This window comes from Triticum aestivum, chromosome 6A (genome assembly GCF_018294505.1).
Source record: "Triticum aestivum cultivar Chinese Spring chromosome 6A, IWGSC CS RefSeq v2.1, whole genome shotgun sequence".
NCBI lineage: Eukaryota > Viridiplantae > Streptophyta > Magnoliopsida > Poales > Poaceae > Triticum > Triticum aestivum.
Window position 1 is genome coordinate 264,606,377 of NC_057809.1, and position 15,830 is coordinate 264,622,206.

The following is a 15,830-nucleotide window of genomic DNA, read 5'->3' on the forward strand; positions in this document are numbered from 1 at the left end:
CCACAACTGCAACGATAAAATTGTGACGACAACACCTCGGAGCTCAACTCCCCGGGACACTGCCACAACCCCTAAATGTCAGGAGGCACCAAGAACAATGTTCTCGTCACAAAACCATCGGAACAATTCCAAGATACCCGCGTGATCCTAAAAAAATTTAGTGAAATTTGAGAAGAGAAGAGTCAAAACTCTATGTCAGGATGCCTTACCAGAGCGATGAAGGGACTGGGGAGTAAAAAGAATTCCTAAACTCTCTGGTATATATAATCCTAAATGACTCAAAACATTTTTCTAGACTCAACAACGGCAGCTATTCGATCATGCAAGGGGGCTCCTAAGGTCGGGGAAGGCTCTGATTACCAACTTGTAACGCCCTCGATGCGGCTATATCTCCCACGTGTCGAAGCACGACTTAGAGGCATAACCGCATTGAAAGCAATGTCGCAAGTGAGGTAATCTTCACACAACCCATGTAATACATAAGGGAAAGAGATACATAGTTGGCTTACAATCGCCACTTCACACAATACATGAATAAAGCATTACAACATCCAGATACAATCATGGTCCGACTACGGAACCAAAATAAAAGAAGACTACCCCAAAAGCTACACAGATCCCCGATCGTCCCGACTGGGCTCCACTACTGATCAACTGGAAACGGAAAACAACACAACAAACAAAGTCTTCATCGAGCTCCTCCTTGAGCTTGGTTGCATCACTGCACGGTTCAACGGCACCTGCAAGCTGGTTTTGGAAGTATCTGTGAGTCACGGGGACTCAGCAATCTGGTGGTGGGTGAACAAATTACTGTTGAGCAATTGATAGAATTGTGCATAATTATGAGAATATCTAGGCATGATCATGTATATAGGCATCACGTCCATGACAAGTAGATTGAAACGATTTTGCATCTACTACTATTACTCCACTCATCGACCGCTATCCAGCATGCATCTAGAGTATTAAGTTAAAAATAGAGTAACGCCTTAAGCAAGATGACATGATGTAGAGAGATAAATTCATGCAATATGAAATAAACCCCATCTTGTTATCCTCGATGGCAACGATACAATACGTGCCTTGCTGCCCCTTCTGTCACTAGGTAAGGACACCGCAAGATCGAACCCAAAGCTAAGCACTTCTCCCATGGCAAGAACTACCAATCTAGTTGGCGAAACCAAACGGATAATTTGAAGAGACTTGCAAAGATAACCAATCATGCATAAAAGAATTCAGAGAAGATTCAAATATTATTCATAGATAGACTTGATCATAAACCCACAATTCATCGATCTCAACAAACACACCGCAAAAAGAAGATTACATCGAATAGATCTCCATGAGAGAGGGGGAGAACTTTGTATTGAGATTCAAAGAGAGAGAAGAAGCCATCTAGCTACTAACTATGGACCCGAAGGTTTGAGGTAAACTACTCACACTTCATTGGAGGGGCTAGGATGATGTAGAAGCCCTCCGTGATGACGGCCCTCTTTCGACGGAGCTCCGGAACAGGCCCTAAGATGGGATCTCGTGGATATAGAAAGTTGTGGCAGTGGAATTAGGGTTTTGGCTCCTCTTTTGATCGTTTGGGGGTACGTGTGTATATATAGGAGGAAGGAGTACGTCGGTGGAGCACCGAGGGGCCCATGAGGCAGGGGGCGCGCCCTAGGGGCGCCCCCACCCTCGTGACCACCTCTTTGATCCCTTGCAGTAGGGTCCAAGTCTCCCGGATTACGTTCCGGCGAGAAAATCACGTTTCCGAAGATTTTATTCTATTTGGACTCCGTTTGATATTCTATTTAACCGAAACACTGAAATAGGCAAAAAAACAGCAATTCTGGGCTGGGCCTCCAGTTAATAGGTTAGTCCCAAAAATAATATAAAAGTGGAAAATAAAGCCCAATATAGTCCAAAACAGTAGATAATATAGCATGGAGCAATCAAAAATTATAGATACGTTGGAGACGTATCAGGAATCCCCAAGCTTAATTCCTGCTCGTCCTCGAGTAGGTAAATGATAAAAAGAGAATTTTTGATGCGGAGTGCTACTTGGCATAATTTCAATGTAAATCTTCTTAATTGTGGTATGAATATTCAGATTAGAAAGATTCAAGACAAAAGTTTATATTGACATAGAAAATAATAATACTTCAAGCATACTAACAAAGCAATTATGTCTTCTCAAAATAACACGGCTAAAGAAAGTTATCCCTACAAAATCATATAGTCTGGCTATGCTCCATCTTCCCCGCACAAAGTATTTAAATCATGCACAACCCCAATGACAAGCCAAGCAATTGTTTCATACTCTAACTTTTTCAAAACTTTTTCAATCTTCACGCAATACATGAGCGTGAGCCATGGATATAGCACTATAGGTGGAATAGAATGGTGGTTGTGGAGAAGACAAAAAGGAGAAGATAGTCTCACATCAACTAGGCGTATCAACGGGCTATGGAGATGCCCATCAATAGATATCAATGTGAGTGAGTAGGAATTGCCATGCAACGGATGCACTAGAGCTATAAATGTATGAAAGCTCAACAAAAGAAACTAGTGGGTGTGCATCCAACTTGCTTGCTCATGAAGACCTAGGGCAATTTGAGGAAGCCCATCATTGGAATATACAAGCCAAGTTCTATAACGTAAAATTCCCACTAGTATATGAAAGTGACAACATATGAGACTCTCTATATGAAGAACATGGTGCTACTTTGAAGCACAATATATGAGACTCGCTATATCATGGTGCTACTTTGAAGCACAAGTGTGGAAAAAAGGATAGTAACATTGCCCCCTTTTTTGGGCCTTCTCTTTTTTTTTGGCCTTGCTTTTTTTTTGGGACAATGCTCTATTGAATGATGATCATCACACTTCTATTTATTTACAACTCAATGATTACAACTCGATACTAAAACAAAGTATGACTCTATATGAATGCCTCCGGCGGTCTACCGGGATATGCAATGAATCACGAGTGACAAGTATGAAAGAATTATGAACGGTGGCTTTGCCACAAATAGTATGTCCACTACATGATCATGCTAAGCAATATGACAATGATGGATATGTCATAATGAACTAGATGATGGAAAGTTGCATGGCAATATATCTCGGAATGGCTATGGAAATGCCATAATAGGTAGGTATGGTGGCTGTTTTGAGGAAGGTATATGGTAGGTGTATGATACCGGCGAAAGTTGTGCGGTATTAGAGAGGCTAGCAAGGGTGGAATGGTGGGAGTGCGTATAATCCATGGACTCAACATTAGTCATAAAGAACTCATATACTTATTGCAAAAATTTAGAAGTTATCAAAGCAAAGTATTACGCGCATGCTCCTAGGGGGATAGATTGGTAGGAAAAGACCATCACTCGTCCCCGACCGCCACTCATAAGGAAGACAATCAATAAATAAATCATGCTCCGACTTCATCACATAACGGTTCACCATACGTGCATGCTACGGGAATCCCAAACTTCAACACAAGTATTCTTTAAATTCACAACTACTCAACTAGCATGACTTTAATATTATCACCTCCATATCTCAAAACAATTATCATGCTTCAATCTTTTCTTAGTATTCAACACACTCAAAAGAAAGTTTCACAAATCTTGAATACCAAGCATATTATTGTTAGGCAAATTACCATGCTATTAAGAGACTCTCAAATTAATTTAAGTGAAGCATGAGAGATCAATAGTTTCTTTAAAACATATCCACCACCGTGCTCTAAAAGATCTAAGTGAAGCACATAGAGCAAAATTATCTAGCTCAAAAGATATAAGTGAAGCACATAGAGCAAAATTATCTAGCTCAAAAGATATAAGTGAAGCACATAGAGTATTCTATCAAATTTTAATTCATGTATGGCTCTCTCAAAAGGTGTGTACAGAAAGGATGATTGAGGCATACTAACAAACAAAGACACAAATAATACAAGACGCTCCAAGCAAAACACATATCATGTTGGTGAACAAAAATATAGCTCCAAGTAAATTACCGATGGAAGTGGACGAAAGAGGGGATGCCTTCCGGGGGCATCCCCAAGCTTTCACTTTTTGGTGTCCTTGGATTATCTTGGGGGTTCCATGGGCATCCCCAATCTTAGGCTCTTGCCACTCCTTGTTCCATGATCCATCAAAAGAATTCACCCAAAACTTGAAAACTTCATAACACAAAACTCAAAATAGAAAACCCGTGAGCTCTGTCAGCGAAAGAAAACAAAAGACCACTTCAAGGTACTGTAATGAACTCATTCTTTATTTATATTGGTATTAAACCTACTGTATTCCAACTTCTCTATGGATTATAAACTATTTTACTAGCCATAGATTCATCAAAATAAGCAAACAACACACGAAAAACAGAATCTGTCAAAAACAGAACAGTCTGTAGTAATCTGTAGCTAGCGCAAGATCTGGAACCCCAACAATTCTAAAATAAATTGCTGGACGTGAGGAATTTATCTATTAATCATCTGCAAAAAGAATTAACTAAATATCACTCTTCAAATAAAAATTAAAGCAGTTCTCGTGAGCGCTAAAGTTTCTGTTTTTTACAGCAAGTTCAACAAGACTTTCCCCAAGTCTTCCCAACGGTTCTACTTGGCACAAACACACAAAAGACACAATCAAAACAGAGTCTAAATAATTTATTTATTACTAAACAGGAGCAAAAATCAAGGAATAAAAATAAAATTGGGTTGCCTCCCAACAAGCGCTATCGTTTAACACCCCTAGCTAGGCATAACAAGCAAGAATAGATCTAGGTATTGCCATCTTTGGTAGGTAATTCTTCAATTAGGCATCTACCATCTTTAGGAATTTCTTTATCTTTATTAATTATCAAACTTTTAGGCACAAGATCGAAAAATTCATTTGTAATAAATGGTTCTTTAATGATAGCAAAAAGATTGGGATGAATACTTATAGATTTAAGATCAGCAGTTTCCTTACTAGATGATTCACCCTTATTTTTAGGAACATACATAAGTTTGGCAATTTTAGTAGGAGGACTAGGAGTATTCTTTACGGAAGAAAAAGCGGTTCCCAAATTTGCAATGATACCCTCAAGTTTATCAATTCTAGTAGAATCTAAGTTCATCTTCTCATTAACTATGGGTTGCTTTTCCTTAATATTTTTCAATGTTATTCCTACCTTAGATCCATATTGAGTAATTTAATTGTGGATCTTTTTATCCAGATTTTCAATTGATTCAATAGTAGCAACTTTATTTTCAATAATTTCAAGTCTTTGCATAACATGCTCCAAAGTTAACAAGGTTCCATTAACCAAAAGAGGTGGTGAGCCAAATAAATCTATCATAGCATTATAAGAATCAAAAGTATGGCTACCCAAGAAGTTCCCTCCGGTAATGGTATCGAGGATATATCTATACCAAGGATTAACACCTACATAAAAATTGCGAAGAAGAACTAAGGTAGATTGTTTCCTGGTAGATCTATTTTGAGCATTACAAATTCTATACCAAGCATCTTTTAAATTCTATACCAAGCATCTTTTAGATTTTCTCCCTCCCTTAGTAGGAGCCCACGCTCAAGTCCCTCGTACCTGCACAAAGCGATAGCTATTCGCAACCAACACGATTAGGGGTTTTCAAGCCCTTCACGGTCACTTACAAGAGTGAGATCTGATAGATAGAATATTTTTGGTATTTTTGATATAAAGATGCAAAGTAAAAAGTAAAGGCAAAGTAAATAGCAAAACAATATAAAAGTGATGGAGATTGATATGATGAGAATAGGCCCGGGGGCCATAGGTTTCACTAGTGGCTTCTCTCAAGAGCAAAAGCATTCTACGGTGGGTGAACAAATTACTGTTGAGCAATTGATAGAATCGTGCATAATTATGAGAATATCTAGGCATGATCATGTATATAGGCATCACGTCCATGACAAGTAGATCGAAACGATTCTGCATCTACTACTATTACTCCACTCATCGACCGCTATCCAGCATGCATCTAGAGTATTAAGTTAAAAACAGAGTAACGCCTTAAGCAAGATGACATGATGTAGAGAGATAAATTCATGCAATATGAAATAAACCCCATCTTGTTATCCTCGATGGCAACGATACAATACGTGCCTTTCTGCCCCTTCTGTCACTGGGTAAGGACACCGCAAGATTGACCCCAAAGCTAAGCACTTCTCCCATGGCAAGAACTACCAATCTAGTTGGCCAAACCAAATGGATAATTCGAAGAGACTTGCAAAGATAACCAATCATGCATAAAAGAATTCAGAGAAGATTCAAATATTATTCATAGATAGACTTGATCATAAACCCACAATTCATTGGTCTCAACAAACACACCGCAAAAAGAAGATTACATCGAATAGATCTCCACGAGAGAGGGGAGAACTTTGTATTGAGATTCAAAGAGAGAGAGAAGAAGCCATCTATCTACTAACTATGGACCCGAAGGTCTGAGGTAAACTACTCACACTTCATCGGAGGGGCTAGTATGATGTAGAAGCCCTCCGTGATGACGGCCCTCTTCCAGCGGTGCTCCGGAACAGGCCCCAAGATGGGATCTCGTGGATACAGAAAGTTGCGGTGGTGGAATTAGGGTTTTGGCTCCTGTTCTGATCGTTTGGGGGTACGTGTGTATATATAGGAGGAAGGAGTACGTCGGTGGAGCACCGAGGGGCCCACGAGGCAGGGGGCACGCCCTAGGGGGGCGCCCCCCACCCTCATGACCACCTCTTTGATCCATTGCAGTAGGGTCCAAGTCTCCTGGATCATGTCCGGCGAGAAAATCACGTTTTCGAAGGTTTTATTCCGTTTGGACTCCGTTTGATATTATGTTTATCCGAAACACTGAAATAGGCAAAAAACAGCAATTATGGGCTGGGCCTCCGGTTAATAGGTTAGTCCCAAAAATAATATAAAAGTGGAAAATAAAGCCCAATATAGTCCAAAACAGTAGATAATATAGCATGGAGCAATCAAAAATTATAGATACGTTGGAGATGTATCAGCATGCCACGGGATAGGGACATTGAGTTTTTGACTGAGCTTTTGCCAGGCATAGGACCAATATCTAAGAGACCGTATAGAATGCCTGCAAAGGATTTGGAGGAGATTAAGAAGCAGATTAAGGAGTTACTGGATGAGGGATATATTCGCCCAAGTTCATCACCTTGGGGATCGCCAGTACTTCTAGTGGAAAAGAAGGATGGATCGTTAAGGATGATTGTTATTATCGAGGATTGAATGAAGTGATGATCAAGAATAAGTACCCACTGCCGATGATCAACGATCTGTTTGACCAATTGCAAGGAGCAAAGGTATTTTCCAAGATCGATTTGCGATCAGGATACCACCAGTTGAAGATTCGAGAGCAGGATATGCCTAAGACAGCTTTTACCACCAGGTACGGGCTGTATGAGTATACCGTTATGTCATTTGGTCTGACTAACGCACCTGCATATTTCATGAACATGATGAAAAAAGTATTTATGGAGTTTTTGGATAAGTTCATCGTAGTATTCATTGATGATATACTAGTTTACTCAAAGAATGAAGAAGAACATAAAGAACATTTGTGTTTGGTACTTGGTAAGCTCAGAGAACATCAGTTATACGCTAAGTTCAGCAAATGTGAGTTTTGGTTAAAAGAAGTTGGATTCCTCGGACATGTTATATCCGGAGAAGGAATAGCAGTAGATCCCACCAAGGTTGTCACTGTGACAAATTGGGAAGCCCCAACAATAGTTGGAGAGATCCGGAGTTTTCTTGGACTTGCAGGATACTACCGGAGATTCATAGAGAATTTCTCAAAAATTGCAAAACCTATGACGGAGTTGTTGAAGAAGGATACCAAGTTCAAATGGACTGAGGAATGTGAGGCCAGTTTCCAGGAGTTGAAGAAACGTTTGGTTACCTCGCCAGTGTTGGTTCTGCCAGATCAGCGCAAGGATTACGAGGTGTATTGTGACGCTTCACGTCGAGGACTTGGAGTAGTGCTTATGCAGGAGGGAAGAGTTGTTTCGTATGCTTCACGACAGCTTAAGCCCCATGAGTTGAATTATGCTACACATGATTTGGAGTTAGCAGCCGTAGTGCATGCATTGAAGACTTGGAGACATTTTCTCATTGGAAACCATTGTGAGGTGTACACAGATCACAAGAGTTTGAAGTACATTTTCACGCAGAAGGAGTTGAATCTCAGGCAAAGGAGATGGTTGGAGCTCATCAAGGATTATGATATGAGATTGCATTATCACCCCGGAAAGGCTAATGTAGTAGCCAATGCGTTGAGCCGTAAGAGCCATGTCAACACACTCATGACTAGAGGATTACCGAAGGTGTTAGCCGAAGACCTTCATGAGCTATGTTTGGAGATAGTTCCGAGAGGCTATGTAGCAGCATTGGAGATTCAGTCTACTTTGATGGATAAGATCAGAGAAGCTCAGAAGACCGACAAGGAGATTGCCTCTATAAAGGAGAAGATGAGCAAAGGAACAACTAAAGGATTTCATGAGGATGAGCACGATACCTTATGGTTTGAGGACCGCGTTTATGTGCCTAATGATCCGGAGATTAGGAAGTTGATTCTGCAAGAGGCCCATGATTCACCATACTCGATTCACCCAGGAAATACCAAGATGTATTTGGATTTGAAGGATACTTTCTGGTGGACAGGAATGAAGAAGGATGTTGCAGAGTATGTAGCAGTTTGTGATGTATGTCAGAGAGTAAAGGCAGAGCATCAAAAGCCAGCATGATTGCTATAACCATTGCCGATACCCGAATGGAAGTGGGATAAGCTAGGCATGGATTTTATCACGGGATTACCCAGGACCCGTTCAGGCTATGACTCGATATGGGTTGTAGTCGATCGCTTGACGAAGGTAGCTCATTTCATCCCAGTAAAGACCACTTACACCAGTGCTAAGTTGGCAAAGATATACATGACCAGGATCGTATGTCTGCATGGAGTTCCGAGGAGCATTGTATACGATAGAGGAACCTAGTTTACCTCAAAGTTCTGGAACCAGTTGCATGAAACTTTGGGTACCAGGCTAGAGTTCAGTACAGCTTTTCACCCGCAGACAGATGGACAGACCGAGAGAGTCAATCAGATTTTGGAGGATATGCTGAGAGCTTGTGCGCTAGATTATGGATCTAGTTGGGACGACAATTTGCCATATGTAGAGTTCTCTTACAACAATAGTTATCAATCCAGTTTGAAGATGGCCCTTTCGAAGCCTTGTACGGAAGGAGGTGCAGGACCCCATTGTCGTGGGATGAAGGTGGAGACCTCCAGTTGTTTGGACCGAATTTGATTAAGGCGTCTGAACAAAAAGTGAAATTGATTCGCGACAGGCTCAAGGTAGCCCAGTCCAGGCAGAAGAGTTATGCAGATTCTAAACGCAAGGAGACAGTTTACAAAGTCGGAGACCGAGTGTATCTTCGAGTATCTCCACTTCGGGGAGATAAGCGCTTTGGAGTTAAGGGAAAGTTAGCGCCACGTTTTGTGGGACCATACAAAGTTTTGGAACGTATGGAAGAAGTTGCCTACAAGTTGGAGTTGCCCAAAGGATTGTCAGGAGTTCACGATGTGTTCCATGTTTCCTAGTTGAAGAAGTGCCACGCAGAGATGGCTGATATACCGCTGAGAGATACAATGCCGCTGGAAGCCATTCAGTTGGATAGTGATTTGACCTATGAGGAGAAACCAGTCAAGATTCTCGAGTATGCCAGCCGACTCACCCGCAGCAAGGTTATCAAGTTTTGCAAAGTTCAGTGGAGCCACCACACCGAGGATGAAGCCACCTGGGAGCAAGAGGAAGAACTGCTGAAGGACCACCCTCACCAATTTTCTAGCCAACCCGAATCTCGAGGGCGAGATTCATCTTAAGGGGGTAGGTTTGTAACATCCCAAATTTTCGATTTGGAATGTTATACACTAGATCATCAATACATATCATATTTTATTTGCTTTTGGCCTGATCCAGAAATTCTACGCAACTCAAGGAACCACGAAGAGAGTTGGGGATTTCGTTATTTTCATATTTGGGTTTTTCTCAAATTTTGAAAATAGGATCATTGATTTTATTTATTTTATCTTCAATTATTTCTATAATAAAAATATGAGAGATGGAATAAAATGACTTTCCCAAAATAAAGAAATATTGAGGATTTAATAAAAAATCAAATAAGTTTCTTTTTGGAGTTTTTTCTATTTTATTTGAATTTAGGAAAAATTGCACGTTTTCAAAACTGCATTTTAGGGCCAAGAAAATGTTCAACCTGTTCTAAATATTTTATTTAGACGGTGAAAATTTGTTTTGGCATTTTTATATTTTTATTTATTTTTCTAGGATTTTCTTAGTTCGGCGGGATTATTTTTTAAAAAAGAAGCTCCCGCGTGCCTGACTAGGCCGAAGCCCAGCCGAGCCAGGCCGGCCCTCCCGCGCCACCGTCTCTCACACCGGATCGGGACCGGAGTCCCGATCGCCGCCGCCGCCCGAGTTTGGGAGGGGGCGCCTCAGGCCAGGACGCCCCCCTCCTTTTATAGCCTCCGCCACCCTGCCTCGCCTCACCCCACCCCGCCGCCTCGCCTGTCGCGCCTGCCCCGCCGATGCCACCGCACCCCGCCGCCGCCCGAAGCCCCGCCGGAGCCGCCAGACTTTGCTGGAGCCCCGACGAGGTAGCCGCCCGCCGCCGCCCCGGTTTTCTAACAAAAACCGATTCAGTTTTTTTAGAAAACCCTAGGTTTTTTTCTAGATCGGTTTATCGGTTCTTTTATTTAGCGAGCATTCGCTTGTTCGTTCATTTTAACGAATACGTTCACTGTTTAGTCACAGTTAACGAACATTCGTTCGTTAATCTGTTCGTCAGTTTTTCTTTTTCTCGGGTTTTTCCGTGATTATTTCTGATCGTGATTTCTGATCCGATTTTCGTTCTAGTTTATCTTTTCACTCGTTTATCGGAATTAGGCGATTCAAGTGCCTAGAATTTCGTCTCGAAACCCTCTTTCCGTTTAACCAACTCAAACAAGTTTTTGCATCTGTAAAATTGGACCTATATCCAGATTAGTAAAAAAAGCTTGTTTCTTTCGCCGTTTGACTTTTGTTGCTTTGTTTGATTTGATTCTTTTTGCAAACCGAAGTTCCTAAGTTGAACTTTCTGGTTAGATTTCTTATTTGAGTTTTACCCGTGCATTAGATGAGTACTTATTGTATGCTTGTTTGTTTGTGTTAGAGTACCCGGAGTGCGCCGCTTGCTATTTTGAATCTCTAGGTTTCGCGGATCATCAACAAGGCAAGTAACACTTTAATCATACCTCTTTACTGCCCAGTTTTATTGCATTAGATCAACCCTCAAACAATTGCATGATTAGGGTATGATTAATATGTGGGTTTTGGGAAGTAGATGAGGTAGTACCTATTACCTGTTTTATTATCAAACCCTTGGGAGTTACTCTACGTTTGCTTATTATGCCATGCTATGCTAGTAGACATGGATCGGGTGAGTGTATCCATGACAGATGTGAGATTGTTAATTAATGGTTTATTTAAGGTGGCAACTTTAATACACATCTGGGTGGATTGAGGCACCTGGGTATTCCAGCGATTGCCTGTTTTTCTTTATGGACCGCCACCCAGGCTCAAAGGGATCATGAGATTATTCATGCTAGAAACTTCCGTGTGCAGCCACAAGCGACTATGGGCTCTAGCATAGTTGATTAAGTCGTGCGAAATCTTACAGTGGTAGACTAGCAGATGTAGGGGAAAGTAGGTGTAACGGTCTACCCGATCATAAGGTGCTAGCACTTCTGAAATACTATGTCTCGGTCATCCATTTCTTAAACACCATGTAGTGCGAGAATCCCAACGGAGGAGATCGAGTCTTGTGGGGGAAAGTGTGCAAACCTCTGCAGAGTGTTGTAACGCCCCCGATTCAATCGTACACTAATCATACATGCAAATGTGTACGATCAAGATCAGGGACTCACGGGAAGATATCACAACACAACTCTACAAATAAAATAAGTCATACAAGCATCATATTACAAGCCAGAGGCCTCGAGGGCTCGAATACAAGAGCTCGATCATAGACAAGTCAGCGGAAGCAACAATATCTGAGTACAGACATAAGTTAAACAGGTTTGCCTTAAGAAGGCTAGCACAAACTGGGATACAGATCGAAAGAGGCGCAGGCCTCCTGCCTGGGATCCTCCTAAACTACTCCTGGTCGTCGTCAGTGGGCTACACGTAGTAGTAGGCACCTCCCGAGTAGTAGTAGTAGTCGTCGACGGTGGCATCTGGCTCCTGGGCTCTAGTGTCTGGTCGCAGCAATCGAGTATAGAAAGGGGAAAAGAGGGAGCAAAGCAACCGTGAGTACTCATCCAAAGTACTCACAAGCAAGGAGCTACACTACATATGTATGCATTGGTATCAAAAGGAATAAGGGTATCATATGTGGACTGAACTGCAGAATGCCGGAATAAGGGGGGGATAGCTAGTCCTATCGAATACTACGCTTCTGGTCACCTCCATCTTGCAGCAGGAGAAGAGAGTAGATGGTAAGTTCACCAAGTAGCATCGCATAGCATAATCCTAACAGATGATCCTCCCCTCGTCGTCATGTGAGAGAGCGACCACCGGTTGTATCTGGCACTTGGAAGGGTGTGTTTTATTAAGTATCCGGTTCTAGTTGTCATAAGGTCAAGGTACAACTCCAAGTCGTCATGTTACCGAAGATCATGGCTATTCGAATAGATTAACTTCCCTGCAGGGGTGCACCACATAACCCAACATGCTCGATCCCATTTGGCCGGACACACTTTCCTGGGTCATGCCGGGCCTCGGAAGATCAACACGTCGCAGCCCTACCTAGGCACAACAAAGAGGTCAGCACGCCGGTCTAAATCCTATGGCGCAGGGGTCTGGGCCCATCGCCATTGCACACCTGCATGTTGCGTACGCGGCCGGTGAGCAGACCTAGCCTCCCTTATACAAGAGTAGGCGTTCCAGTCCAACCCGGCGCGCGCCGCACAGTCGCTGACGTCACGAAGGCTTTGGCTGATACCACGACGTCGAGTGCCCATAACTGTCCCCGTGTAGATGGTTAGTGCGTATAGGCCAGTAGCCAGACTCGGATCAAATACCAAGATCTCGTTAAATGTGTTATCTTGAAATAACTGCGAACGCCGACCAGGGCCAGGGCCACCTCTCTCCTAGGTGGTCTCAACCTACCCTGTTGCTTCACCATAAAGATCCACTCAGAGGGCCGTTGGGACAAACGTCCTTTCGGACCCAATCCGTGAATCACTCGCGGGTACTCCTACGAGCCGACCCGTCTTTAGTCACCACAAGTATCATATATTATGTATATAAGTATATACCCGTGATCAACTCCCGAGTGATCACGGCCCGATAGTATAGCATGGCAGATGGACAAGAATGTAGGGCCATCGATGGTAAACTAGCATCCTATACTAAGCGTTTAGAATTGCAGGTAAGGTATCAATAGTTGTAGCAACAATGACAGGCTATGCATCAGAATAGGATTAACGGAAAGCAGTAAGAGGCTACACTACTCTAATGCAAGCAGTATAGAGGAGAGTAGGCGATATCTGGTGATCAAGGGGGGGCTTGCCTGGTTGCTCTAGCAAGAGAGAGGGGTCGTCAACACCGTGGTCGTACTGGGTAGCAGCGGCGTCGATCTCAGTGTCTAGCTAGAGAAGAAGGGGGTAGAAACAAAAAATATTGAGCAAACAGATGCATAGAAATGCATGACATGACAAGTAGCAGTGCTAGGGGTGCCCTAACGCGGTAAGAGGTGGTACCGGTGAAGGGGGGAAACATCCGGGAAATTATCCCCGGTGTTTCGCGTTTTCGGACAAATGAACCGGAGAGGGAAAGTTGCGTGTTCGCTATGCTAGGGATCCGTAGCGGACGAACGGGTTGCTTATCCGGATTCGTCTCGTCGTTCTGAGCAACTTTCATGTACAAAGTTTTTCCATCCGAGCTACGGTTTATTTTATATTAATTTTAAAAGATTTAACTCATTTTTAGAATTTATTTAATTATTTTAAATCAGCATTATCCAGAACAGTGCCTGGTGACGTCAGCATGAAGTAGGGGTGATGTCAGCGGTCAACGGTCCGCTGACCAGAGTCAAACCTGACCGGTGGGTCTAGTGGGACCCACCTGTCATAGTCTGGGACTAACTAATCAAGTTTAATTAGTTTAGTTAATTTATTAGGTTAATCTAATTAGGATTAATTAGGAGGGTGGGCCCCACTGTCATTAACCAATTAATTTATTAACTAATAGTAGTTAGTTTTAATTAGTTATTTGGTTAATCTAATTATGATTAATTAGTTTAATTAGTAGTTTAGTTTAATTAATCAAAATTAATTAATTAATTGTTTTATTATTAATTTTTTATTCCTTTTTCTTTTTTTACAAAAACGTTCTGGGGCTGGTGGGCCCTGAATGGCAGTGGCCTATCAGGCCAATCGGGTCGGGTGTTAATGGGCATTGGAGCCCAGCCCGATTGGGCATACGCCCAGATCGACAGGGGGGCGTCGGTCATAGGCATGGCGAGGCCAGCCGCCGAAGGCGGCAATGGCAAAACCACAACGGGGTGGCGCGGGGGCGCGGGGCAGCAGCCGGCTGCGAAGGCGGGCGCGGGGAGCGATGGCCGGGCAGGGCAAGCAGCGGTGGCCTTCGGCGTCAACAGCAGTGCGGAACGGGGCAGCGGGCGGGGGCCTGCGCGGGCGGCGGATGGCGAGGCGATGTGGTGTGGTGATCGCGGTGGTGCTCGGTGCTCTGGACGGCGCGATCGAGAGGGCGGGCGAGCACGACGAGGCACACAAGCGCGCGAGCAGGGAAAGGGGGTCGCGGTCACCGGGCTAGAGGGAGATAGCAGCGAGCAGTGACCGGGCGCAGCAAGCGGCATAAGCAGCAAAGCAACAGCCGTAGCGCCAGCGCGCGTCGGCAGGGGCGGCGGCAGCGCCAACAAGCAGCAGCCAGCGCGGGATTGGCCGGGCGAGAGCGTGGGCAGGGGATGGAGCGCCGCGGGGCGACGCGCAGCGGCGATGGCAGCGCAGCAGCGCAGCGGTGAGGGTGCACGTCAACGAGCCGTGGCGCGGCCAAGCACGGACGCGCACGCAGGAGCACGCGAGGCAGAGCGAGCGGGCATGGGAAAAGGCCGGCTGTGCGCGACGAGGACATGGGAAAGTAGGAGACGGTGGGGTCCTCACGGAGGCGCGTAGGGGAGTGGCAGTGGGCACGGGGAGGACGACGGGGACGGTTCGACGCAGAGGAGGAGGCGGCGACGACGTCCGGTGAGGTGGTGATACGAGCGCCGGCGGCGTCGAGCGCCGAGGAGCGGTCGTGGGCGCGTCGGGTGCGGGATGGCGCAGGCGCGCGGCGATGGGGGAGTGCGGCAACAGGGTGTGGCCGAGGCATCGCGAGAGAGAGGGGGAGCGGTTACATCCCCGATCCAGATCGGATCAGGAGGGGAAGAGGAGTGAGGGGGGTCGTGGGAGGGGGCGAGTGGGGCAGTGATGGATTAGGGTTTCGGTCGGTTGGACCGGGAGGGTTTAGTATGCTAGGGCGCGGGGTGGGCCGGCCCATTCGGGCGGCTAGGGCCAGCTGGGCCACTGGCTGGGCCGAGGTCCATTTGGCCACGTGGCCCATTTTTTTGTATTTTAGTTTTCTTTTCTTATATGCATTTTATTTCTTTTCTATTTTATTTTGTTCCTCCTTTATTTTAGTTTTGTAAAGTACAAAAATGACCCCTAAATTAGTCCTACCACTAAACCCACTACCATA